The sequence below is a fragment of the Mandrillus leucophaeus genome, unplaced genomic scaffold (assembly GCF_000951045.1).
Source record: "Mandrillus leucophaeus isolate KB7577 unplaced genomic scaffold, Mleu.le_1.0 Scaffold210, whole genome shotgun sequence".
Taxonomy (NCBI): Eukaryota; Metazoa; Chordata; class Mammalia; order Primates; family Cercopithecidae; genus Mandrillus; species Mandrillus leucophaeus.
The window spans coordinates 2849391-2873837 of record NW_012102144.1 but is presented as its reverse complement, the minus strand read 5'-3'; the positions used below and the strand labels follow the sequence as shown (position 1 = coordinate 2873837).

General features: G+C 40.6%; 1 protein-coding gene and 1 long non-coding RNA gene across 2 annotated transcripts in view; one reads left to right on the top strand and one right to left on the bottom strand.

The window, feature by feature from the left end:
* MAGI1 (membrane associated guanylate kinase, WW and PDZ domain containing 1) overlaps window positions 1-24447 on the top strand; it is a 741784-nt gene that overhangs the window by 128312 nt on the left and 589025 nt on the right. The gene's annotated exons all lie outside the window — the stretch shown is intronic.
* Window positions 7221-24447, bottom strand: part of LOC105539893 — a 31948-nt gene continuing 14721 nt past the window's right edge. Inside the window, exons 2-3 of the long non-coding RNA XR_001006118.1 lie at window positions 18227-18317; window positions 7221-7616 (exon numbers count right to left, since the gene is read on the bottom strand). This is a non-coding gene — a long non-coding RNA (uncharacterized LOC105539893). The remainder of the gene's footprint in view (window positions 7617-18226; window positions 18318-24447) is intronic.

Here is a 24447-nt window from a genome sequence, read left to right as displayed (position 1 = left end):
ATAAAAGAATCAGTTCATTACCCTAATTGCCCTCTAATTATTCTTATGTACATCTTGGTGTCTCACCTAGATTCAGCTCTTTGAAGGAATAGGGATTTTTTGTTGTTGTTGTTGTTATTTTTTTGAGACAGTCTTGCTCTGTCGTGCCCAGGCTGAAGTGCAGTGACGTGATCTCAGCTCACTGCAACCTCTGCCTCCCAGGTTCCAGTGATTCTCCTGCCTTAGCCTCCCGAGTAGCTGGGATTACAGACGCCCCCCACCACGCCCAGCTAATTGTTTGTATTTTTAGTAGAGATGGGATTTCACCATGTTGGTCAGGCTGGTCTCGAACTCTTGACCTCAGGTCATCTGCCCACCTCGGACTCCCAGAGTGCTGGGATTACAGGTGTGAGCCACCGCACCTGGCCGGAATAGGGATATGTTTATACTACATTTATTTTCTGCTGTGCGTACATACTATGATAAACAATTAATAAAACAGGCTCATTGAAGATATCTTTCTTCTTTCTTCTTTTACTCCGAATACTATATTTAGTGTAACTTAGGAGTTTCAAGGAGTATCTATCCTAATCTAGCCAATTGTAACTAGCCTCCAAGACTCCTCCCCTTCTCCCAGCAATTTTCACCTCCATATGTTCATGGCCTTGTATAGACTCCTCCTAAGCTGAGTAGGACTGACATTCAAGCCAACAGTATGTGGTAGAAATGACACAGTATTGTTCCCAAGGCTAGGTCATAACAGAATTGTGGCTTCTGCCTTGCTTTCTTGGATCTGTCACTCTGGGGTAGGCTAACTGCTATAGCATGAGGACAGACAAGCAACCAATGGGGAAGGTCCCTGTAGTGTGGAACCAGGGTCTCTCATCAGCAGCCATATTAGTGAACCATTTTAGAAGCAGAAGCACATCCCTCAGCCCAAGTTAAGCCTTCAGATGAGTGCAGCCCTGACCAATATTTTGACTGCAACCACGTGAGATCATGAGCCACGAACTAAACTGTTCCTGACTTGTAGAAACTCTGTGAGATAATAAATGCTTATTGTTTTAGGCCACTACACTTCAGCCATTTTGCATTCTCTCTGGACTCCAAGGATAAGATAAGGCTTTAGTTTTCAAGTGGATTAATATTGAGTTTAGTCCTGGAACAGGTTCTTTCAGCCATACACACTTAAACAAAATACTTACTGAAGCAAGTGTAAGTATAAGCTTCCCTAAATGCTGAATTTTCAATGGAGCATTTGGTTAGGTGCTACCTAGAGGCAGATGGTATTGTTTTCTCTTTCATATCAAGATTTAAACTTTGAGAAGATAGAACTGTTAAGTAAATGTAGTCTGGTATAGGGTAATATAGCATCATACTTTATTTAAACATAATTATGAATCAGCTTTGGTTGCAAGTAATAGCCTAAGCAGGAAGGATAATTTATTACCTAGAGAAGGCAAAGTCTTATGGAACCCAAAGGGAAGGATGGAGAGGGCCTTATGAAGGATCTTTCCTCTGATTATATTTCTTTCTAGGTGGGCTTTCTCGGATTTTCCATCTACAAGGTGGAATTTGGAAGCCCCTTTGGTTCTCTTATTGTATGATAGCTTTAGTCACAGAGAATTTCTGTGATTTAGCTTCCTCAGAAGAGAGAATTTCATAGGTAGAGCTTCAAGTAGGTGCCCATGCCTAAGGCAATCAGCCATTGCTGGGGTGGATGGAACTCTAGGGCTGCGAGGAGCATTTTTCTGTTGATGGTATGTGTATGTTGGGGGTGGTGGGAATGCTGAAGGGGATTGTGTTCCAAAGAAGAAACCTGGGGGGCAGACACATACCTCAAAGTTACCTGCTATGGGAGAGAGCAGTTTTAGAAAACATATTACCTAATCTTTCTTGTTTGTTTTTGTTTCTTGAAACTGAGTTTCACTCTGTTGCTTAGGCTGGAGTGCAGTAGTGTGATCTCAGTTCACTGCAACCCCTGCCTCCCGGGTTCAAGCGATTCAAGTAATTTGAAAAGAACATAATCCACAGGTCTTCAAACAGACCTTCTTTGCCTTATTTTGTACTGATTGGGAGAGAAAATGAGCAAGAAAATCATCTACAAATCAGATCAGAAGAATGCAAGTTCAAGGCATTCTGTCTTAACAAATAAAATAGTTTAGTGAAATATTTTGAAATATTTGTAAGCATTTGTGTCCACGAAAGTTAGAAAACTTGATATGATTTTTTCCCCTATTTCCATGAGCTTGGATTTTCAATCTCTTGACTTCTCTCTGTGGTTGATTTTCTGGACTATTGGGTAACTCCCAAGTTTCAGTAAAGTATTTAAACATGTGATAATATTATAATGGAGAGCAGGTATTTTTAAACACGTAGTTTAGTGTCATCAAGCTTTTCTACGAGTTTGCATATACACTTACCCTACTCTAGTCACAGTGCAATGAAAAATCATTTGTACAATATAGGTAGTGATTTTCATTGTGTTTCAAATGATGTGTTTCATTTGAACCCACAATTGGGTTCAAATCCACATGTAATGGCAGGTTTTTATATGCCATGGGGAAAAAAAATGGCAGAACTGTTTTTTACTCTATAATATAAGTTGAAGAGAGCACAAGAATGCAAGTAGACTTCTGTTGTTGTTGTTGTTGAGACAGGGTCTTGCTCTGTCACCTGGGCTAGAGTGCAGTGGTACAATCTCGGCTCACTGCAACTTTGACTTGTGGGCTCAAATGATCCTCCCACTTCAGCCTCCCAAGTAGCTGGGACTACAGTGCGTGCCACCACACCTAGCTAATTTTTGTCTTTTTTATAGACACGGGGCTTTGCCATATTGCCCTGGCTGGTCTGGAACTCCTGTGCTCAAGCTGTTACTGGAAAGGGGTCTCGATCCAGACCCCAAGAGAGGGTTCTTGGATCTCATAAGAATTTGAGGCGAATCCATAAAGTGAAAGCATGTTTATTAAGAAAACAATGGAACCGGGCGTGGTGGCTCACACCTGTAATCCCAGCACTTTGGGAAGCCGAGGCAGGCGGATTGCAGATCAGGAGATCGAGACCATCCTGGCTAACACGGTGAAACCCCGTCTCTACTAAAAAAATACAAAAAAATTAGCTGGGTGTGGTGGCGGGTGCCTATAGTTCCAGCTACTTGGAAGGTTTTGAGGCAGGAGAATCTCTTGAACCCGGGTGGCGGAGGTTGCAGTGAGCCGAGATTGTGCCACTGCACTCCAGCCTGGTGACAGAGCGAGACTCCATCTCAAAAAACAAGCAAACAACAAACAAAAAAACATCCTTGGTATCTGCCTGCGTGATGACTGAGTTTTTGTCAGTTTTAGCCTATGTATGAGATGAATTTGAGTTAGATTGAGGAGAAAGGGTGAAAGGATGAATGAGGTATATAGATAGGTTGTGGGACAGATGCTCTACAAACAGGTTCATTGTCACAGGTTTTCTTCTTCTTTTTTTTTTTTTTTGAGTCAGTGTCTCTCTTTGTCACCCAGGCTAGGGTGCACCGGCAGGATCATGGCTCACTGCAGCCTCGACCTCCTGAGCTTAAGTGATCCCTCCCACTTCGGCTTCCCAAACTGGTGGGATTACAGGTGTGAGTCACCGTGGTGCTGGGGCTGCTTTTTTCATTAAATACACTGAAAGCATCAGTGATAACCTCTTATGTCCTGCCCACCCATTATCATTGTATCTCAGAAAACTCATGCTAATTGCATTTTTAATTAAAACTGTTTCAGTCATCTTCGGGGTCCTTTTGAAGTACAGAGAAGATTTCATTATTTTGCCTGGAGACTGAAATAATGGGCACCCTGCAAGGTGTAGTTTTCCTCGTGTAACAGCTCTCATTGTGGTTGCATTTTTAGTTGAAAACATAGGTTTTAAAAGGAAACTACACCTTTCATATTTAAAAGAAGGCATTGACCCATTTTCTCTAGTGATTAGAACAGTGGAAATTAGACTTAATGTAGTTTGACATGTACTATAGAATTTTAGTCTTTCGACTGAAAGGAAACAATTGAGTACAGCAAGTAACACAAAGATACTTGCTTGCCACTGTGGCAATGTTGAGAGATGCAGTTGAGATTCCTGCCCTCACAGAGCAGTTGAGGCCAGTGGAAAAGCAATACATTGATTTCATCTCATGTGCTCCTGACAAATGAGGTCATTCAGTTTCTATTGAAACAATGGTACTAGTTCAATATCTGAAAAACTCTCTTGCTTTTAAGTTCATTCTTATATTCTTGTTGCCCCAAGTTCTCAGAGCAAGTGTAATCAGTGCTAGCTAATGGTTAAGAACCAGCTCTGGGCAGGGGGCACTGATTGTTGTGTTTGCCAGTTTCTTTTGTGTAAATGCTCCCACCATGGCCAGTATTAAGTGACCAGTGTAAACTCACTGAACATAGTACTGGGAGGAGTTGCACACAGTTGGCTCTCTGGTGTTAATACGCATCAGTCATTGCTCTACACACCAGGGGTGCATCCGTGAACACTGCTGTAAAAAAATCCTTGTCTACATGGAGTGGGGCAGAAAATAAATTCATGTAAAAGCAACTTGTGTTGCATATTAGGAGGGGAAAATTCTAAGAAAATAAAGAACAGAGTAAGGGGGATTATGTATACTGAAGGGACTTGGGCTGCAATTTTAAGTAGGGTGATCGTATTTCTCAAGTGGCTTAATTTTCAGATACTCGTCATTCTTGATTGCTTTTTCTGAAAAGGACATGCTGTGTTAAGTAGCTGAGTTTCCTGAGCGCCAGGTGTGGTCTACTTGGCTCACTGTGAGGGCAGGATCTCCCTTCCCTTGATTCAATCCCTGACAGGTTAGAAATGAGCCTAAGACTCCCTTCTCTCACCTCAGAACCCTGTCACACCCTTGGCTGATGTTGATCTTGTGGTCAGCCCAAACCACAGTCCCTTTTCCACAGGAACTACCAGCCTAGCCAGGTTTTCCTCATTATATCATTTTACCAATGATTGATTAAACCTAAAAGCAGTACTTTACATTGATCTCTGTAGTTTCTCATTATGTAAAAAAACTACAGAACCTGCCTGATTTATTGGCAAATAAATCTGCATTTGTGACAGCCTGAGTTGTTAATGCTGCTTGAAGCAATGTGTTCCAAAGTGTGGGGCCACCTGTGATGGGTGAGGGCATTGGGAGCAGTTCACACTTGTGGCGTTAAATGGCTTTGGATCCTACAATGAGACAGATGCTTTGCAGGTCACATTCAGTGGGTGTGGTTATGTGAAGGAGAAAAGTGTTAGTTTGGTGCCAGTGAGTCTTTAATATCTTCTTGTACTAGCAAATCTACCTTTTCAGGAGATGAAAAGGCAGTGGTGTTACTGGAAAGGGGTCCCCATCCAGACCCCAAGAGAGGGTTCTTGGATCTTGCACAAGAAAGAATTTGAGGCGAATCCATAAAGTGAAAGCAAGTTTATTAAGAAAGTAAAGAAATAAAAGAATGGCTACTCCATAGGCAGAGCAGCCCTGAGGGCTGCTGCTTGCCCATCTTTATGGTTATTTCTTGATTATATGCTACACAAGGGGTGGATTAATCATGAGTTTTCCAGGGATGGGGTGGGCAATTCTTGGAACTGAGGGTTCATCCCTATTTATTTATTTATTTGAGACAGAGTTTCACTCTCGATGCCCAGGCTGGTGTGCAATGGTGCAATCTCAGCTCACTGCAAACTCTGCCTCCTGGGTTCAGGTGATTCTCCTGCCTCAGCCTCCTGAGTAGCTGGGGTTACAGGTGTGCACCACCATGCCCAGCTAATTTTGTACTTCTAGTAGAGACGGGGTTTCACCATGTTGGCCAGGCTGGTCTTGAACTCCTGACCTCAGGTGATCCACCCACCTCAGCCTCCCAAAGTGTTGGGACTACAGGTGTAAGCCACCACACCCGACCCCCATTTTAGACTATATAGGCTTTCTGATGTTGCCATGGCATTTGTAAACTGTCATGTTACTGGTGGGAGTGTAGCAGTGAGGACAATCAGAGGTCACTCTCATCAACAGACTGGCTTCTTTACTGCAACCTGTTTTATCGGCAAAGTCTTTATGACCTGTATCTTGTGCTGACCTCCTGTCTCACCCTGTGACTAAGAATGCCTTAATTTACTGGTATTACAGCCTAGCAGGTCTTAGTCTTACTTTATCTAACCCCTTTTCAAGATGGAGTTGCTCTGGTTCAAATCCTTCTGACAAGAGGGAGGTGTAGGGAGGGAGAGAGAGAGAAAAGAAGACTTCAGTCTTGGATGTTCTGCAGATGACAGTTTTTAGGTAAAAATTAGTAACGTTCTTTTATTTACATTGTATTTATTTTTCAGACTACCTTTTATTTAGAGTAGGTGATAACACACAATAATATAGTAAAATTTCCTTTCAGGTTAAATCTGTTGAAGTTAAAAAATGAATTCATTGAAATAAATACTAAATAACATAAATGGTTTTGATTTGAATTTTTCTTTTACTAGTTGTGTGATCTTGAGTAAGGTACTTAGTACTTGCTACCTCAGTTTACTCATCTGCAAAATGGGGACAAAAGCATTTACCTCAAAGGGTAGTTGTGAGGATTGTATGAGTTAATATGACCAGGGATTACAGCTCACACCTGTAATCCCAGCACTTTGGGAGGCTGAGGCAGGTGGATCGCTTGAGCCCAGGAGTTCAAGACCAACCTGGGCAAGATGGTGAAACTGTCTCTACAAAAAATACAAAAATGGGCAGAGTGTGGTGGCTCGTGCCTGTAGTCCTAGCTACTCAGGAGGCTGAGGTGAGAGGATGGCTTGAGCCCAGGAGATGGAGATTGCAGTGGGCCAACGTCGCCCCATTGCACTCCAGCCTGGGCAACAGAGGGAGATCCTGTCTAAAAAAAAGTCCATTAGGATGGTTAAGATTATATGAAAGAGCTTTTTTTGAGAAGTTGGGGTTATTTTTATCAATCTAACAAACATGTTCTAATTGTTGAAGGAGTTTTTAGTATTCTAGGTTATAGAAATAGAAAGAGGAATAACCAGTATTGTGTGAATATAGTGAACACAGTTCCCATTGTCTTTCTCCCAACTCTGCATCAGGGAATTATGTGGTCACTGGCCTTGGGTTGTTTACAGTTGTCCTTGTTGGGTCAAGGTGAGCCTTTTTACATCAAATCTGGGCAAGGTGCCCTTTATTGTCATTCTGTTTGGCCTTTCAGAATACAAACAAAAACAAAAACAAAAACACTACCTGCACTGAGGCCTTTTATTACCTTGGAATTTATTTCCAAAGGAAATATCAAGGACAATTCAGTGGAAGAAGAAGTGGAAATTTAAAGGTGACTTAAACAGGCATCTGGTTTTTTCTTCCTCTGCCATCTCATGGCTTAAATGATAAATAAAGTCTTCTCAATTCCTGGATGAGCAGTGGAAGTAGACGAGGCAGAGACATAGTCATGGAGCAGCCTATCCCATGGTGAACTCTACAGGACTTGTGCTCCCCCAGTGATAGAAAATGTTTTATGGGGAGATCAAAGGATCTTGTGGTCAAATTTGGCTAAGACTGGCATATGTAAAGCTCAACAGACCTACTTATTTTCATGACTTCTCTCAGAGGGTTTTTATGGACAGAAATTCATCAAGATGTACTACAAAAGAAAATAATAATAACAATTGCCTTTTATTTAGCACTTACTATGTGCCAGGCATGAGTATGAGTACTTTACATGCATTAACTTGTAAATTCCCACAACAGTCTTATGAGGTAGGCATGGCTGTTTATTCTCATTTGTTATATGAGAAAACTGAAGCATGGAACAGCAAGGGCCAGTGTGTGGGATGTGGGGTTTCCTTAACCGAATCTGACCAGAGACGGGTTTAAATGCTGGACCTTCGGTAATTAAGAGCCCACCAAACCAATCTGGGAAACCTGTTCTAATACTCTAAGCAAGCTGTGACTTACAGGTACATAATTTGGGGACATGGGATGGCCTCACTCTTGCCTCATGTTGTTTGAGCATTCTGATTTCTGCCCCAGAAATGATGACTTCTCCTAGAATCCTTGTGTTATATCAGTTCATCTCCCAATGATATTCTTGCTTGGTTTGATGCTAGAAATTCTTGAAATGGGACTCATATATCTTAAAGTGACAGGCTTAATTTTCTTTCTTTTTTTTTTTTTTTGAGATGGAGTCTCGCTCTGTCGCCCAGGCTAGAGTGCAGTGGCGCAATCTTGGTTCACTGCAAGCTCTGCCTCCTGGGTTCACTCCTTTCTCCTGCCTCAGCCTCCTGAGTAGCTGGGACTACAGGCGCCTCTCACCACGCCCGGCTGATTTTTTGTGTTTTTTAGTAGAGACTGGGTTTCACTATGTTAGCCAGGATGGTCTCGATCTCCTGACCTCATGATCTGCCCGCCTCAGCCTCCCAAAGTGCTGGGATTACAGGTGTGAGCCACTGCACCCAGCCGACAGGCTTAATTTTCTAATTTTACAATCTTCTGGAGAGGGAGATGTATTCCCACTGCTGTAGACCAACCCTTCTTAATTTGGGCATTTTAGTAGCTTCTTTGGAAGGCAAGAATTTGATATGTGGAAAGGGAAGACAGGTTTGAATAGGGCTGTGATCCTACTTTAGTCCAGTGAAAGAGCACTTGATTAATAAATCATTTAAATCCTCCTAAAGTTAAAAGGATGGAAAATGCTACTTCTTAAATCAAGGTTTTAAATGCATGTCGTCAACTGGTAAAGAGCTGTAATGGCATTTTTTTATAGATAGTCTTAGCTTCAATTATTCATACATCTCCTTGAATTATTTTAGTATTACCCAAGTGATGAAATAATACTGGATAAATTACTGTTTTTGCTCCTGCGGACAGCTGAGTCTAATACTTAAAAAACACTTTAATTATTTTCTATTAATATTACTCTTAATGTAAAATTCAGGTTTATTGATGCTGCAAGATTAGGTGCTTATCGTCTATGGTTTCAGAGCTGATGCTAGTTGGAATTGCTTCTTTGTAGTAATGAGGAGACAGTGCTCTTTTGTGCAAATGGAGAGAGCTGTATTTTAGACCCAACATGTTACTTGGCCAAATATGCTTGTGCAGTGCACCCCCTGTGCAGCCGTATGTGATTGGCCAGCTTTATCTCGTATCTCCCATAGCACCCTTAATGTCTCCTTGTTAATTCTCATCTCACTTAAAGTTACTTGTTGAATGTCTCTCATTCTTGCTAGAGGGTAGACTCCCTCAGGTATGGGCATATATTTGTCATATTTATTCTAAGGACAAACACAGTGCCAGGTACCTAGTAGGCTCTTTATGATGTTTATTATTTAAGATGTTTATTGAGACCAGGCAGAGTGACTCATGCTTGTGATCCCAGCACTTTGGGAGGCCCAGGCGGGCGGATCATGAGGTCAAGAGGTCGAGACCATCCTGACCAACATGGTGAAACCCCATCTCTACTAAAAATACAAAAAAATTAGCTGGGCGTGGTGGTGTGCGCCTGTAGTCTCAGCTACTCAGGAGGCTAAGGCAGGAGAATTGTTTGGACTTGGGAGGCAGAGGTTGCAGTGAGCTAAGATAGCACCACTGTACTCAAGCCTGGATGACCAAAAAAATAAAAAGATGTTTATTGAATGCAAGCTTAACATTTGCATGCATGGATGGGTGGATGGATACATATGGAATGGATAGAGCAAGTATAGGTCTTACATAGAAGAATTAGAAATCTTTTGCCTGGGGCATTTGATCCTGGGATCTTGGAGTCAAAATTGCAGGCCTGTATGGAATAATCAAATTTTATCTAAGCACTTCTAAGCCCTAAGGGAAGCTATAATTTGCAAATCTCCTCTGTTTTGAATCTCTTGTGTTCAGCATAGCCAGATGTTCTGTTATCAAGAAAAAATGTTATGTTTTCCTATTATGTATAATCCTAACAGAGTTCCTCATAGACACAGTTGTAAGTTGGGTCTTCTAATGGCTATGGGAAGGGGCTGGAAATACACCGGTGGTTATTACTTGACACAAACCTACTGATCTTCTGACTGGCTGGTTCTTATTACTGTCTCTCCTTTCCGTACACCAATATTCTTTGGGGATGAAGTGCTGGCATTGCAATGCTGCATTGATTCATTGTGTTCTCTTCTCAGGTGTAATCATTTCCCTGGGCTGCTGTGATAAAATATCACAAACTGGGTGACTTAAAACATCAGAATTGTATTCTCTCGTAGTTTCAGAAGCTACAAGTCTGAAGTCAAGCAGGGCCTTGCTTCTTTTGAAGGATCTATAGATCCTTTGCCTTGCTTGTTGCTTTCTAGCTTCTGGTGGTTTCCAGCAATCCTTGGCATCCTTGGTTTGCATCTATGTAACTCCAGTTTCTACCTCCTCTTCACATAGCTGTCTTCCTTCTGTGTGTATCTGTCTCTGAGTATCTGCTCACTTTTATAAAAGGACACCAGTCACGTTGGTTTTAGGGATTCCCATGATTCATTATGACCTCAACTGATTATATCTGCAAAGGTCCTATTTCTAAATAGGGTCACATGTGGTTCCAGGTGGACATGAACTTTGAGGGGATGCTATTCCACCGCGGTATACCAGGTTTTAACTCTTGCATTGGTTGCTAATGCATGAATCTAGGTCTAGTCTCTGCCGCTTTTTGTGTGTGACCTTGTCTCTCTTTCTGTAAAAGGGAACTAATAATAGTACCTGTATATCAGGAGATTTTGAAGGTTAAATGAGTGATGGAGATAAACCATGTTAATACAGAGCTAGCATATGGCAAGTACTTGATACACTCCTATTATTATTATTATTCCTTTCATATCTAACCAAAATGTATTTCCTATATTCTTTCCTTTTGTGTGTGTGTGTCTGTGTGTGTGTGTGTGTGTGTGTGTGGTTGGAGACAGGGTCTCACTCTGTTGCCCAGGCTGGAGTGTGGTGGTGCCATCGTGGCTCACTGTGGCCTCAACCTCCTGGGCTCAGGCTAACTTTCTTTCTTGATTTTCTTCTGTGTTCCTTTAAATTTTACTAGCACGCTACAGACAACTGTCAATCATTTTGGTTGATTCTCCTTTGATTGATTTTGTGGAATGACCTTTTCTTGAGGAGGAACGGATTAAAAGAGAGGTAAGAGCTTCTGTGTTGATTGGAGGTTATTCCAATATGGTGGTAAAGATCTTAAGAAAATTATAAGTCAGCCAGGCGTGGTGGCTCTTGCCTCTAATCCCAGCACTTTGGGAGGCTGAGGTGGGGGGATCACTTCAGTCCAGAAGTTCGAGACCAGTCTGGCCAATATGGTGAAACCCCGTCTCTGCCAAAAAATATAAAAATTAGCTAGGCGTGGTGGCTCATGTCTGTAGTCCCACCTACTTGGGAGGCTGAGGTAGGAGAATCACTTGAACCTGGGATGCAGACATTGCAGTGAGCTGAGATTGTGCCTCTGCACTCCAGCCTGGGCAGCAGAATGAGACCCTGTCTCAAAAAAAAAAAAAAAAAAAAGAGAGAGAGAAAATTATAAGTCATTGCTAAAATACAGATTGATTTAATAATCTTATCTTCTCAAATCAATTTTTTTGATTACACATTGGCCTGAGCAAAATACCATGTAGTAGCTTTCTTCCAACATGGCAAAACAGTGTTAAATAATTCTGCAGTGGGTTAAAATGATAGTAAAAGTCAAAATTATATGTTTCCTTTTTCTGTGCAATTATAATCTGAACTGAACTCAGTTTGGCAGTAGGGTCAATTATAACTAAAAACTGCAGCCCTATTCCATTTTGTTCTTACCAAATGTAAATGTTGTCATATAAATTAAAACCCATGGGGAGAGGGTCATTCAATTAATCTTAATTTTCATTTTCTTCCGTAATGTGAAATTAAATAAAAGTTGTTAATGTTTTTGGGAAGAGGAAGAATGCGCTAAATTTAATTTTACTTATTGTTTTAAAAATATTTCTTAAGTCCCAGTAGAGAGTGAAGCTTATAAATATGGAATGCCTTGAGGTGATTGAATCTAGCCGAAGAGAGATTAGGTTTTCACCTGACACATGTATTATAACCTTAAAAAGAGATGGTTCAGGATTAGAAATTCATATGGTGTTTGTGTGTGACTGTCAGAATTTGATGGAAGATCCAATATGTTCTGTTCCCCACTGCTTAAAACTAAAAAGAAGATAATTTTAGAGCCCTTGTTTTTTAATATCACTGTTTTTAATGACTATCACAGGGGTCTTTAAGAAATTGAGGGCACAGGTCTAGGTGTTTAGCTGGAAGAAAAAAATACAGCAGGAAGCAGGTGGAAAACAGTTCTTTAAATAGATGGCTAATATGTGTAAATGAAATCTGCCTCATTTTGTGTGGGCCCTAAAGGATATGAACAGGACTGTTGTGGGTAATTTGTGATGTGCAAAAGCTCCCTAAAATAAGTGTGGCTGCCAAGAAGTGTGGTTTGTTCACTGATTCGGAGCTCTCTGAGACTAGTCTGGGTCACTGCGAGAAGTTTGTGTGAATTTAAACATCGGATCTGAAGTTAGACCAAGTGACTACTTAGATTTATTTCATTCCTGAGTTTCCAGAAATCTTAAGTTGGTGACCAACGGGATGAGATTGAAAAATGTTAAAAGGGGGCAAGATGATGGAAGGTCTGTGATATCTTGCTAAAACTGAGAGTTCTAATGTTCAAAGCAGTAGTTAGATATTAGGAAGCAGGCTAACAGACTATATGAGGGAAAGTATTCCAGCCTTCTATAATGGTCACTGTTAACAAAGCGTTGAATGGGGAATTATGCCTTTTTCTAACTTGAAAAATGAGAGAGAGAGAGAGAGAGAGAGAGAGAGAATGAGAATGAAAATATATCCAAATTACCTCCTGATACCTTCTCTAGTGTGAACATTTTTTGTTTCTTTTTGTTTTGTTTTTTGTTTGTTTTTGTTTTTCTTTTCTTTTTTTTTTTTGAGACAGGGTCTTGCTCTGTCACCCGGGCTAGAGTACAGTGGCACATTTGTAGCTCACTACAACCTCAAACTGCTGGGCTCAAGAGATCCTCCCCCTCAGCCTTCCAAGTAGCTGGGACCACAGGTGTGTGCCACCACTTCTGTCCAATTAAAAAAATTTTTTTTGTAGAGATGGGGTCTCCCTGTGTTGCCCAGGCTGGTCTGAAACTCCTGGGCTCAAATGATCCTCCTGCCTTAGCCTCCCAAAGTGCTGGGATTTACAGGCATGAACCGTTACATCTGGTCCTTATGTAAGCATTTTGGAGGTTAAGGAGTAGAAAATCAAGTTGTTTTTACATTTATAATTTCAGAATGAGAAGTTGGCATTTTGTCTCCTGGGGGGAAAGCTCCCTCAAATTCAATGAAATTAATTTAGTTTTCTCCAAAGGAAAAGCCAGTGGAATTGTGTTGAGCAAGGATCATGAAAACTGATAGTCTTCAGTCTTCACAAATCAATGTTAACTATACTGCCTGGTTTCATGTATAGTGAGTGCCCTTGTGGGCACAGTATTGTTTGACAGAATAATTTGGGATTCTGATAATTTGGGATTCCCTTTTGACTAGTTTGCATTTTGTTTTGTTTGCTTGTTTGTTTGAAAATGAGGTTTATTATCCTTCCTTAAGAAAAACAGATGACTCTGCAGTATAATTGAACTCCTCTTAACTTTTTGTAAGCATTCTACTTAACTTGCATTTATTTGTTGGTAGGGATAATTTGAAAAGAAGAGCATTTTAAATTCTCTGAATTTAAGCAAACAATAATTTTAAGCTGACCTGCATAGCCACCAAGCGATAGGATGAAAACAACTCATTTGTTGGCAAAATAAATCAGTTTAAGAATGTTGTGGAGGCCGGGCACGGTGGCTCACGCCTATAATCCCAGCACTTTGGGAGGCCAAGCAGGTGGATCATGAGGTCACGAGATCGAGTCCAGCCTGACCAACATGGTGAAACCCTGTCTCTCCTAAAAATACAAAAATTAGCTGGGCATGGTGGTGTGTGCCTGTAATCCCAGCTACTTGGCAGGCTGAGGCAGGAGAATTGCTTGAACCCGGGAAGCGGAGGTTGCAGTGACCTGAGATTGCACCATTGCATTCCAACCTGGTGACAGACTGAGACTCCATCTAAAAAAAAAAAAAAAAAAAAAGAATGTTGTGGAGCAAGACACTATTTTAGATCCTCAAAAGAGTATAATGCACAGGTGAATGTTCCCAACCCCAGATTTTTAACCAAGAGGAGCAAAATAAAGAGTGCAGAAAATTGACCTGAGAGAGTTATGTAAGTTCCTTCTTAAACTACAGATGCCCTTCTGGGAATTTAATAAAAATGCTTAATGATAGGAATTCATGTTTACTGATTCTGACCCTACCTCAGTGTGTAGATAGATACTCTCTTTGTAACTGTAAAATTAGTTTCATTCTTTTGTTTTTCTGAGTAGCTGTTTAAAAACAATAGACTTTGTTAGAGCATTTTTTAGATTCACAATAAAATTGAGAGGAAGGTACAGAGATTTCCCATGTACCCCCTGCTTCCAGCCTGTACACAGCCTCCCCCATTATCAACATCCCCCACCAACGTGGTACGTGCTAAAAGTTCTCGGTGCTCTGCTTATTTATCTCCCTGCCCCCTAACTTCTGATCTTTTTACTCTCTCCATCGTTTTGCCTTTTCCAGAATGTCAGATAATTGGAATCATATAATATGTAGGCTTTTCACATTGGCTTCTTTCACTTAGCAATATGCATTTGTAAGTTTCCTCCATGTGTTTTCATGGCTTGATAGTGTGTTTCTTTTTAGTGTTGAATAATATTCCCTTGTCTAGATGTACCATAGTTCTTTTATCCATTCATTTACTGAAGGACGACTTGGTAATTGCACATAAAGCTTTTATAAATTTTCGTATGCAGGTTTTTGTGTGGACATAAGTTTTCAACTCCTTTGCTGAATACCAAGGAGCATGATTGCTAGCTAGATTGTGTGGTAGGATTATGTTTAGTTTTGTAAGAAACTGCCAAACTGTCTTCCAAGGTGGCAATATAATTTTGCATTCCCACCAGCAATGAGCGAGACTTCCTGTTGCTCCACATCCTTGTCAGCATTTGGTGGTGTCAGTGTTCAGGATTTTAGCTATACTAATAGGTGTGTAGTGGTATCTCATTGTTGGTTTTATTTTTCAATTTCAAAAGTGCTACTAGTGATGCAGAAGGATAGAGGAGAAAGGAAACCCTGTAAACCCACGTAACTCCTCTTCCTTAAGAGTTAATAGTATGATATGTATCTTTCTAGATGTTTTTCTCTTTATATGTAAGAAGGTGGAAATGTCTAAGGATAGGCTTAAGAAATAAAAACAGATTATTTCAATTACCTTTGACATTATAAATTTAAAATATAAGAAATGCCTTAAATTTAAAATATAAGCAAACAAGAAAGATTTGTCCAGACAAATTTTTAAAGAAGTCAAAGATAACTTTTTTGGACCATTAATATATTATGTGTACAATTATCCAAGATTTTAAAAAGTATACAGTGAGAACAGTAGATCTTATCCCTGACAACTGTCTTTTCCTATCCTCATTATTTCATTATTTGGTTTCTCTGGAGGTAGTGGCAGTGTGTGTGTGTGTGTGTGTGTGTGTGTGTGTGTGTGTGTGTTTGTGTGTGTATGATATATATACTTAAGTAAGAAATTAATGTGTATAGGCCGGGTGCAGTAGCTCACATCTGTAATCTCTGCACTTTGGGAGGTGATTGTGGTTTGGCTGTGTCCCCACCCAAATCTCATTTTTAATTGTAGCTCCCATAATTCCCATGTGTTGTGGGAGGGAACTGGTGGGAGATAATTGAATCATGGAGTGGTTTTTCCCATTCTATTCTTGTGGTAGTGAAAAAGTCTCACGATATCTGATGATTTTATAAGGGGTTTCCTCTTTTGCTTGGCTCTCATTTTCTCTCTTGCCTGCCACCATGTAAGGTGTGCCTTTTGCCTTCTGCCATCACTGTAAGACCTCCCCAGCCACATGGAGCTGTGAGTCCATTAAATCTCTTTTTCTTTATAGATTATCCAGTCTTGGGTATGTCTTTATCAAACAGTAAACAGTGTGAGAACAGACTAATACAGTGGCTGACACGGGCAGATCACTTGAGGCCAGAAATTCGAGACCAGCCTGGCTATGATGGTGAAACCCCATCTCTACTAAAAATACAAAAAAAACTGGCTGGGTGTGGTGGCATGTGCCTGCAATCCCAGCTTCTTGGGAGGCTAAAGCACGAGAATTATGTCAACCCAGGAGGCAAAGGTTGCAGTGAGCTGAGAACGTGCCACTGCACTCCAGCCTGAGCAACAGAGCAAGACTCTGTCTCAAAGAAAAGAAAGAAATACATGAATATATATAATATACTGTATATAGAGTATTATAAATATGTATATAAACATATACATGTTATATAAATATATTCACATTTTATATGTGTATAATATAAATATATATGTATTTCTTACAGAGAAATAATATATACACAAATTTGCATTTTGCTTTTTCAACATAAATTGAAACTTGATTTACTGAGTTCTGAGTCCTTTTTCCAGGGTTATTTATTTTTAGAAATAAGGAAACACAAATGAACTGATTTGTCCATAGAGAGGAAAGCCAGGAAGTGTAAAATGCCATTCGTTACCTGATAGTCATCATTTTAGCAAGCAAAGAGCAGGCAGTTTTCGGGAAAGCATATGGAATATGGCTCTTGATGGAACTACGTGCCACTTGAAGGATACACGTGGATAACCCATAGGGATGATTCACTACCAGTGCAGCTGTAAACTTTTCTTTTAATTAGGTAGGAAGCACCTGTGTGTTATTACTTCATCATTTTTCCTCTTCCCAGTCCCAGTCTCTTCAGGGATTAAAAAAAAAAAAAGGCCCAAACAAGTTGGAATTTAAATTTTCTGTAGGAGAAAGCAGCCAGTGTCTAAAAAGGGGCAAGTGTGCAGATCATCTGCTGAAAGACAGGGTGAGAAGAGTAACTTGAACGGGTGTGAATTTTAGAGGGCAAATGACTGTGCACATTGCAAGGTGTTTGGCATGGAGCGATGTGTTAGCATCCCGTTGGTGGTTGGATTTACGCTTCTGAATTGAGTGTTTAAAAATATTTAACAGAATTAATGCTAAATGTGTACAAGCTGCTGTTCAAATGTGAACAGTGCTAGCATTTGTATCTCCTCCGGGCTCTGAGCATTACCATGAGATGGCACCAGCATCCTTTCATGACCTCTGTCTGGCAGGAGGCTAGGTGAGACTGGTCATATGATTAGCAGTTTCTTGCAAGGGACTGATCAACATCATTTACCACACAGTTTTCCTAAGAGAGGCTTTGTCCTCACATGAATTGTTCTAAATGTGCATTATAATACTAACCTAAATATGCTTTGTAAAAAAATTATCAACTTTCATTTATTGAGTGCTTACTACATGCTGAGAGCTTTACAAATTTATTCCTGTGTAACTTTCACTACTACCCCAAGGGGGTGCTATTATCTTCATTTTATAGATGGGGAAGTCGATGCCCAGAAAGATAACATACCTCACCCCAGGTCATGCAGCAGGTTACCCTAAGGCATTGAACTCAGTTGTACAGTGCTGAAACCCTTTGTATATATACATATATCCTGCAAATATCCATCCACCGTAAGCAAATTTATTTGACACATTTGGGTTGACACTGTTCTCAACTTTATGATTTGTAAATTTAATATGCTCATTAGGCATTTATCGAACATTAGACCCAAATACTCTTAAGGATGGTGGCCCTCCCAGAGCTCTCAAACTGGTAGCCTGTGGGCTGAATTTGGACTGTACCTGTTTTGTTTTGTCTGAGGGTAGCTAAAGTCAGCACTATGTTTTAATTGAATTGAGCATGAATGCCTTGAGGTCTCTTCTCAGGTCCCCCCTTAGCCTCCATAATTCTCTACTTTCTCTGGCATTGTCTGCTTCACTAGTTGAGGTTATCTGCATGGCCCCTGATGGCATTTGAATTTGTGATAGCAGAAACCATGAAACCACGAAGTATCTCAGTTAGAATGTGTTCATTTGTGGGTTCAGATTAATTAGTTAACAAATTGATCTTTGCTCTCAAATAAATGTTGCTGGATTTACGGTGCTCAATGTGCAACGGAGAGTTGACTTTTTTCCTAGGCTTTTCATAGAAGGCCCTCTGTTGGTAGAAGTCCCCGCCGGGTTTATGCTGGCTGAATATGTGTGCTGACCTGTGGATGTCGTCATATGGTGCATCTCCTGAAGGCTGATGTTTGGTTGATTATAATACGCCCTGAGGTGATTTTGATCATGAAGCTAAATCTAGTGGAGAAAACATGAAAGCCAATTAGTTGTTAATAAGCATTAGGGGGAGAAAGGAGGGTCTAAGATCCTCTTTTCTTCCCTCTTTGCCTCCCTTTGTCTTTTCTAATGGACTCTCTGGCTTTAAAGCAATTGTTTTCTGGGTCCATGTGAGTGTTTTCTAAATTACCAAGAATATTCAGGAGTGTTAGAGCCCCTTGAATTGAAGATAAAGACCTTGGAACACACAGTCAGTGGTAGAATTCCTCCCTGGTACTCTATTCACATTGCCTTCAAAAAGTACAGTATGTTCTGAAGGAATTTCTCCTCCATGTATTTCCTCCGTTAACCGTTCTTCTGCTGTGTTTTCAGTTTGTTTTCCATGGAACACCTGCCTGAAGGATGCTCTTTGCAAATAAGTTTGCGAAATGCTTTTTATTCCAATACTTTGTTAGGGATTTGAAGGACATCTCATGGTAAATGCCCCAAGCAGTACTTTATTTAAGGAACCTGTTTTGCCCAACGCAGCATTTTCCTAATTAGTGAACTAATAGAACCCTTTTTGAAATCTCTGCTTTCTGAATATCACCTCCCCATCTTCCAAAACAACCTATACCTATTAGCTTTCTACAGGCCATACTTTGGGGTTGCCTTTCCCAAATTTAGGTCAGAATTTAGGTAGAAATTACCTGGAAGCATTGAACCATGTTTTAGATATTTTTGGGGGTTGGAGAGGAGGAATAATCCCAATTCCATCTAAATACAAGTTTGCCAAATATGAAAATGGTTCTCAAAGAATTGAACTTCATGGCTTGGAAATGTTTATTTATCATTTTTTGTTTGTTTGTTTTTTTGAGACAGAGTCTTGCTCTGTTGCCCAGGCTGGAGTTCAGTGGCACAATCTCTGCTCACTGCAACCTCTGCCTCCTGGGTTCAACCTCTGCCTTCTGTGCCTCAGCCTCCTGAGTATCTGGGATTACAGGTGTGCACCACCATGCCTGGCTAATTTTTGTAGTAGAGACGGGGTTTCACCATTGGCCAGGCTGGTCTCGAACTCCTGACCTCAAGTGATCCGCCTGCCTCGCCTCCCAAAGTGCTGGGATTGTAGGCGTGAGCCACTGCGCCCAGCCCTTCATGGCTTGGTAGTATTTAAGGAGATCAGACTAGATAAAAGTTTACTTTATTCTTCATGATGTCTGATAGGTTGTTTGCTGGTATAGGTGCTGTGTCTGGTTTTCTTTCGTGACTTGTCCCTAGTGTAGCCATTTATAGCGTATTTGACAAACTTGTCCACTTGTAGACTCAGGTAGGCCTGCTTGACCTCCTCTGGGGATATTTGCTAATGTCTTGTCAGAGTTAATACAATTTTCCACATTCATGCTTTCTTTTGATTCTCGTAATAATCTTCTAAGGTAACTAAAAAAAAAATCCTAATTTCCCTATTTGATTAAGGAAACTGGTCCTAAGAGATTAAGTCACTTGGTCAGGGTCTCTTGGTGAGGTACTTAAATTAAATTGGTTTTCCAGGTTCTGGTCTTCATTTTCCAAACTAATTCTGCTTTGTGTGTGACCTGAAAAACACTTTTTTGTTACCTGTTTTTGTTTGTTTAAACTAAACATGTACTTGTTTATTAGACGAAGCAGGGAGCCCAAATAAAACCAGATGTGAGCTGCTTTTAACCATTCCCGAATCGTAATGATCCATATGTGAATTATCCCTTGTAGCTAGTTTTTAATCCCAGACTGGGCTCTTCCAGTTTTTCAGCCTGCTGTTCAAGTCTCCCCAGTCCCTGACTTGGTTTTGTCAGAGCAGATTAGAGAGAAATTCTACAGTCTGAGAACACGATGTGTATGATTTAGGAAGCAGAACTCTTTTTTTTTTTTTTTTTTTTTGAGATTAGAGTTTTCTTTGTTTTCCATTTACCTGAAGTAATGCATTGTTTCATTTAAACTTAAATAGCTTTCAAGATTGGGTTCATGAACATGTCAGTGGGCAGAGTTTCATATCTAGACTAGAGAGATGACAGAATAAATATGTTTAAGATAGAATTATTTTCACACCTACCTTTTCCCTTTCAAATTCTATCATCAGTGATTGAGAATTTAGGCTTTCAAGGGCACACTTGGATTTAAATCTCAGTTTGTCCATTTAGTAGCTATAAATGCCCTTGGGCAAGTTAATCTCTTTGCCTAGTGTGGTTATCCTCCAAATGGGATAACCCCACCTATATTGAGGAATTAAATGCAGTAACGAATGGGAAGCCACTAAGCACAGTGCCTTACACAGAAACATTAATAATAGATAAAAAAATTTGTATCACCTTCTAGGTGCCAAGTTTGATGCTAGGAAATAATCCAATGGGCTATAAAATATGATTTGGTAATTTGTTTGGAGAATGGGGTAAATGAAAACAGTAAGAATATATAATAGACTTACATAAAACTTTTGAAGAGAGAGTGGTTATGCTGTTGGGGTGTGGCTTTTAAAGGCTTAAAACTAATCAGGGGTGTTGAGTTTTGATCCCAAGGTTTAAGTATGACTTTAATAAGCATGCAAGTTAGGATATACTTTGGTCCTAAGTGCAAAAAAAAAAAAAAAAAAAAAACTCTACCCTGAATCCACCCTAAGCAGAAAATAAATTTGTTGTAAACAAACGATAGATATGTGGAGTAGTTTACAGGATCTGAGAAACACCTGAAAAATGGGATCAGAAAGGTGGACACTGGGCAGCTCTGAGGCTGCTGGTGGAGGGAGCTGAAGCCACATCTCTGTAGAGCGTCCCCCAGAGGATGAGCCAACTCCAACCCTTTTCAGTCTTTTTCTGCTTGAAATTCAAATTCCATGGACAAATGTTCAAATGTCCCAGTTTGAGTAAAATGTCTAAACCAGCCTAGGGAGATAAGCTATTTTCGTTTGACAAAACTGGATTGCTTCTATCAGAAATGGGGAACATAGATGTTGGATAGCAAAAGTCCACCATGTCCGAAAGAGGCCTGAAGGTAGACATCCATGTACTGTGTTGGATAGGTGATGAGCAGAGATTTAACTACTAGGTCAGGACCTTTATGTCGGGAAGTAAAATGAAAGAGGTATTTTGGGATTATGACCTGACAGTGACGGGAAGCCACTGTAGAGTTTTGATGGAGGTTGAGGGGCACTTGTTTCTACTGCAGGATATTTTAAATAAGTAGTTCTTTAATAAGCAGTAGTGACTCTTTTCTCAGATTAGATGATCACTTTCCCAGCTATCTCATGCCTCCACGTCCTCCGTCATATCAGTGTTTGCATTGGTGCTGCCCCGGCAACCACTTCGATTAGTAGATTAGTATGTAAACAGGAAAGCCACTTGCAGTGGTGGCATACTTTATTGGTTGGTTTTCACTGATTGATTTACAAGGGTGCTTGTTTTTCCTCTGGAATATGCATTTGAAAGACTTGTGTATTGTCAACAGTATGGCATTGTATTTATCCTCATTTTTAAATGTATTTTCATTGTGATAACTGGTATACTTTTTCATGGGGGGATAAAAGATCTTTTTCCAAATTTGAGTTCTCGGTTATATCTCTCTCTTAACAAAAGTACTCTGTAACTCTTCACTTTGGCAGCCCCGAATACCTAAACATGTTTATTGTTTTATATTCAGTTATTTAAGGTAATATTATCCAAACACAGACAGAAGGTTATGAGCTAGATCAGGGGTCCCCAACCCCCAGGTCGTGGACCGATGCTGGTCTGTGGCCTGTGAGGAACTGGGCTGCACAGCAGAAGGTGAGCAGTGGGCAAGTGAGCATTACTGCCTGAGCCCCGCCTCCTGTCAGATCAGTGGTGGCGTTAGATTCTCATTGGAGTGTGAACCCTGTTGTGAACTGCACATGTGAGGGATCTAGTTGTGCACTTCTTATGAGAATCTAACTAGTGCCTGATGATCTGAGATGGGACAGTTTAATCTGAAAACCATCCCCCACCCCTGGCCCATGGAAATATTGTCTTCCACCAAACCGGTCCATGGTGCCAAAAAGGTTAGGGATTGCTGATATAGATACTATCTGGGTTTGATGATCTTGCTTGGAATCCCCACATCCCTGAAATAAAGCGGGCAACAGTTACTTTAAATTATTTTATTTTATTTTATTTTTAATTTTTGGGGATATAGGGTCTCACTCTGTCACTTAGGCTGGACTGTGGTGGTATGATCACAGCTCACTGCAGCCTTGATCTTTTGAACTCAAGTGATCCTCCTGCATCAGCCTCCTGAGTAGTTGGGATTATAGGCGCCCACCACCACACTGGGCTAATTATTATTTTTTTGAGACAGGGTCTTGCGTTGTTACCCAGATTGGAGTGCAGTGGTGTGATCACGGCTCACAGAAGCTTCAACCTCTCAGGCTCAAGCAAGTCCTCCCACCTTGGCCTCCCAAGTAACTGGGACTACAGGCATGTGCCACAACACCTAGCTAATTAAACAGTCTTTTTTTTTTTTTTTTTAATAGAGACGGGGTCTCAACTTTGTTGCCCAGGCTGATCTTGAACTCCTGGACTCAAGTGATCCTCCTGCCACTGCCTTGCAAAGTGTTGTGATTACAGGCATGAGCCACCATGCCCAGACTATGTTAACTCCTTAAAGGTGGGCTATGGAAATAATGTTGATATCAGTTCTTCAGTGATGGTGTCAGTACAGGAAGAGAGAATTTATATACTTGAATACATTTTGAGGGTAGCTTCATGAGGCACTGTGAGCGAAGCCTTTTCGTAATGAGAATACTCTACTTGGTCATAGACATACCTTAATTTGATTCCCAATTGTGCATGGAATTGGCATTATAAAAGGCCATCCCTAGAAAATGGGTTATTTGATCACAACTAGACGTCATCCTCTATATTTTAGAACCATAAATTTACTACTTTTATTAAAAAATTGATTCGTGTCAGCATAACCTGCTGAGAATAAGCAGACTTCTGATTGTCTGCCCCACTGTGTTGTAGATGGAAATGTAGACTGTGAGTGGTCACTATGGTTCATGACCAAGAGAGTCCTCTAATGATAAGGCAGGCTGGAGAGCTGTCCCAGGAGTCTGTTGGAAAGACTGATCCACGTTTTCCGGAGGGGAAGTCGGCCAGGGAGTCCTAATGTCCTTTACATTGGACAACTCAGATATTAGTTTTTCTGTAGCTGATTTTTGCAACCTTGCTAATTTCATAGAGAGAAAAATACAGAAGATAATTTGCAGGAATTAAAAGTTGTTTCATTTAGAAATAATAAGGATTGGCTGGGCGCAGTGGCTCGTGCCTCTTAATTCCAGCACTTTGGGAGGCCAAGGCGGGTGGATCACGAGGTCAGGAGTTCAAGACCAGCCTGGTCAAGATGGTGAAACCCCATCTCTACTAAAAATACAAAAAATTAGCCAGGCATGATGGTGGGTGCCTGTAATCCCAGCAGAGCTTGAACCTGGGAGGTGGAGGTTGCAGTGAGCTGAGATCGCGCCACTGCACTCCAGCCTGGGTGACAGAGTAAGACTCTGTCCCCAAAAAAAAAAAAAAAAAAAAAAAAAAAAAAACGAAGGGTTATTGTGGACAGTATTGTCAGAAAGAAGAGTTTTCAACACCAGGAAAAAGAGGTTGGTATTTTGTTGTTTCATGGACATTTTCTGCATATAATACTTTTGAGTGTTTCTTATTGTGTGGTGTATGTGAGCTAGCAAAATGTTCAATATTTGATGTCTTCTGTTATTTTGAATTCATGTGTAAGAACTTTTCCTTCAGGGCATGTTTGTTTATGAGTGGCATTTGGTGTATTTCTTGTGTTAACTTTGATTCTCTCTTTTTGAGTTGTGCTCATGTGGTGTTTGCATGCCCCATGAATCATAAGAATTTCAGATAATTATAAGCACTAGAGAGAAAGTACAACAGAGGGATTTGACAGAGAGTGTTGGAGCCGGGGTAACACGTGACAGGGTATTCCTAGCTAGCTGCTTCGCAGAGGGGGTATTTTGAGTTGAGACACAAATATGGGGCCAAGTCAGGCAAATGGATACTGGGGACAAGAATGTTTCCTAAAAAGCCAATGACAAGCACCAAGACTCTGAGGCAGGAACAAGCTTGAAAAGATCATCGGATGCTTGAGAAGGTCATTGAGGTGGAGAAGGAATGGC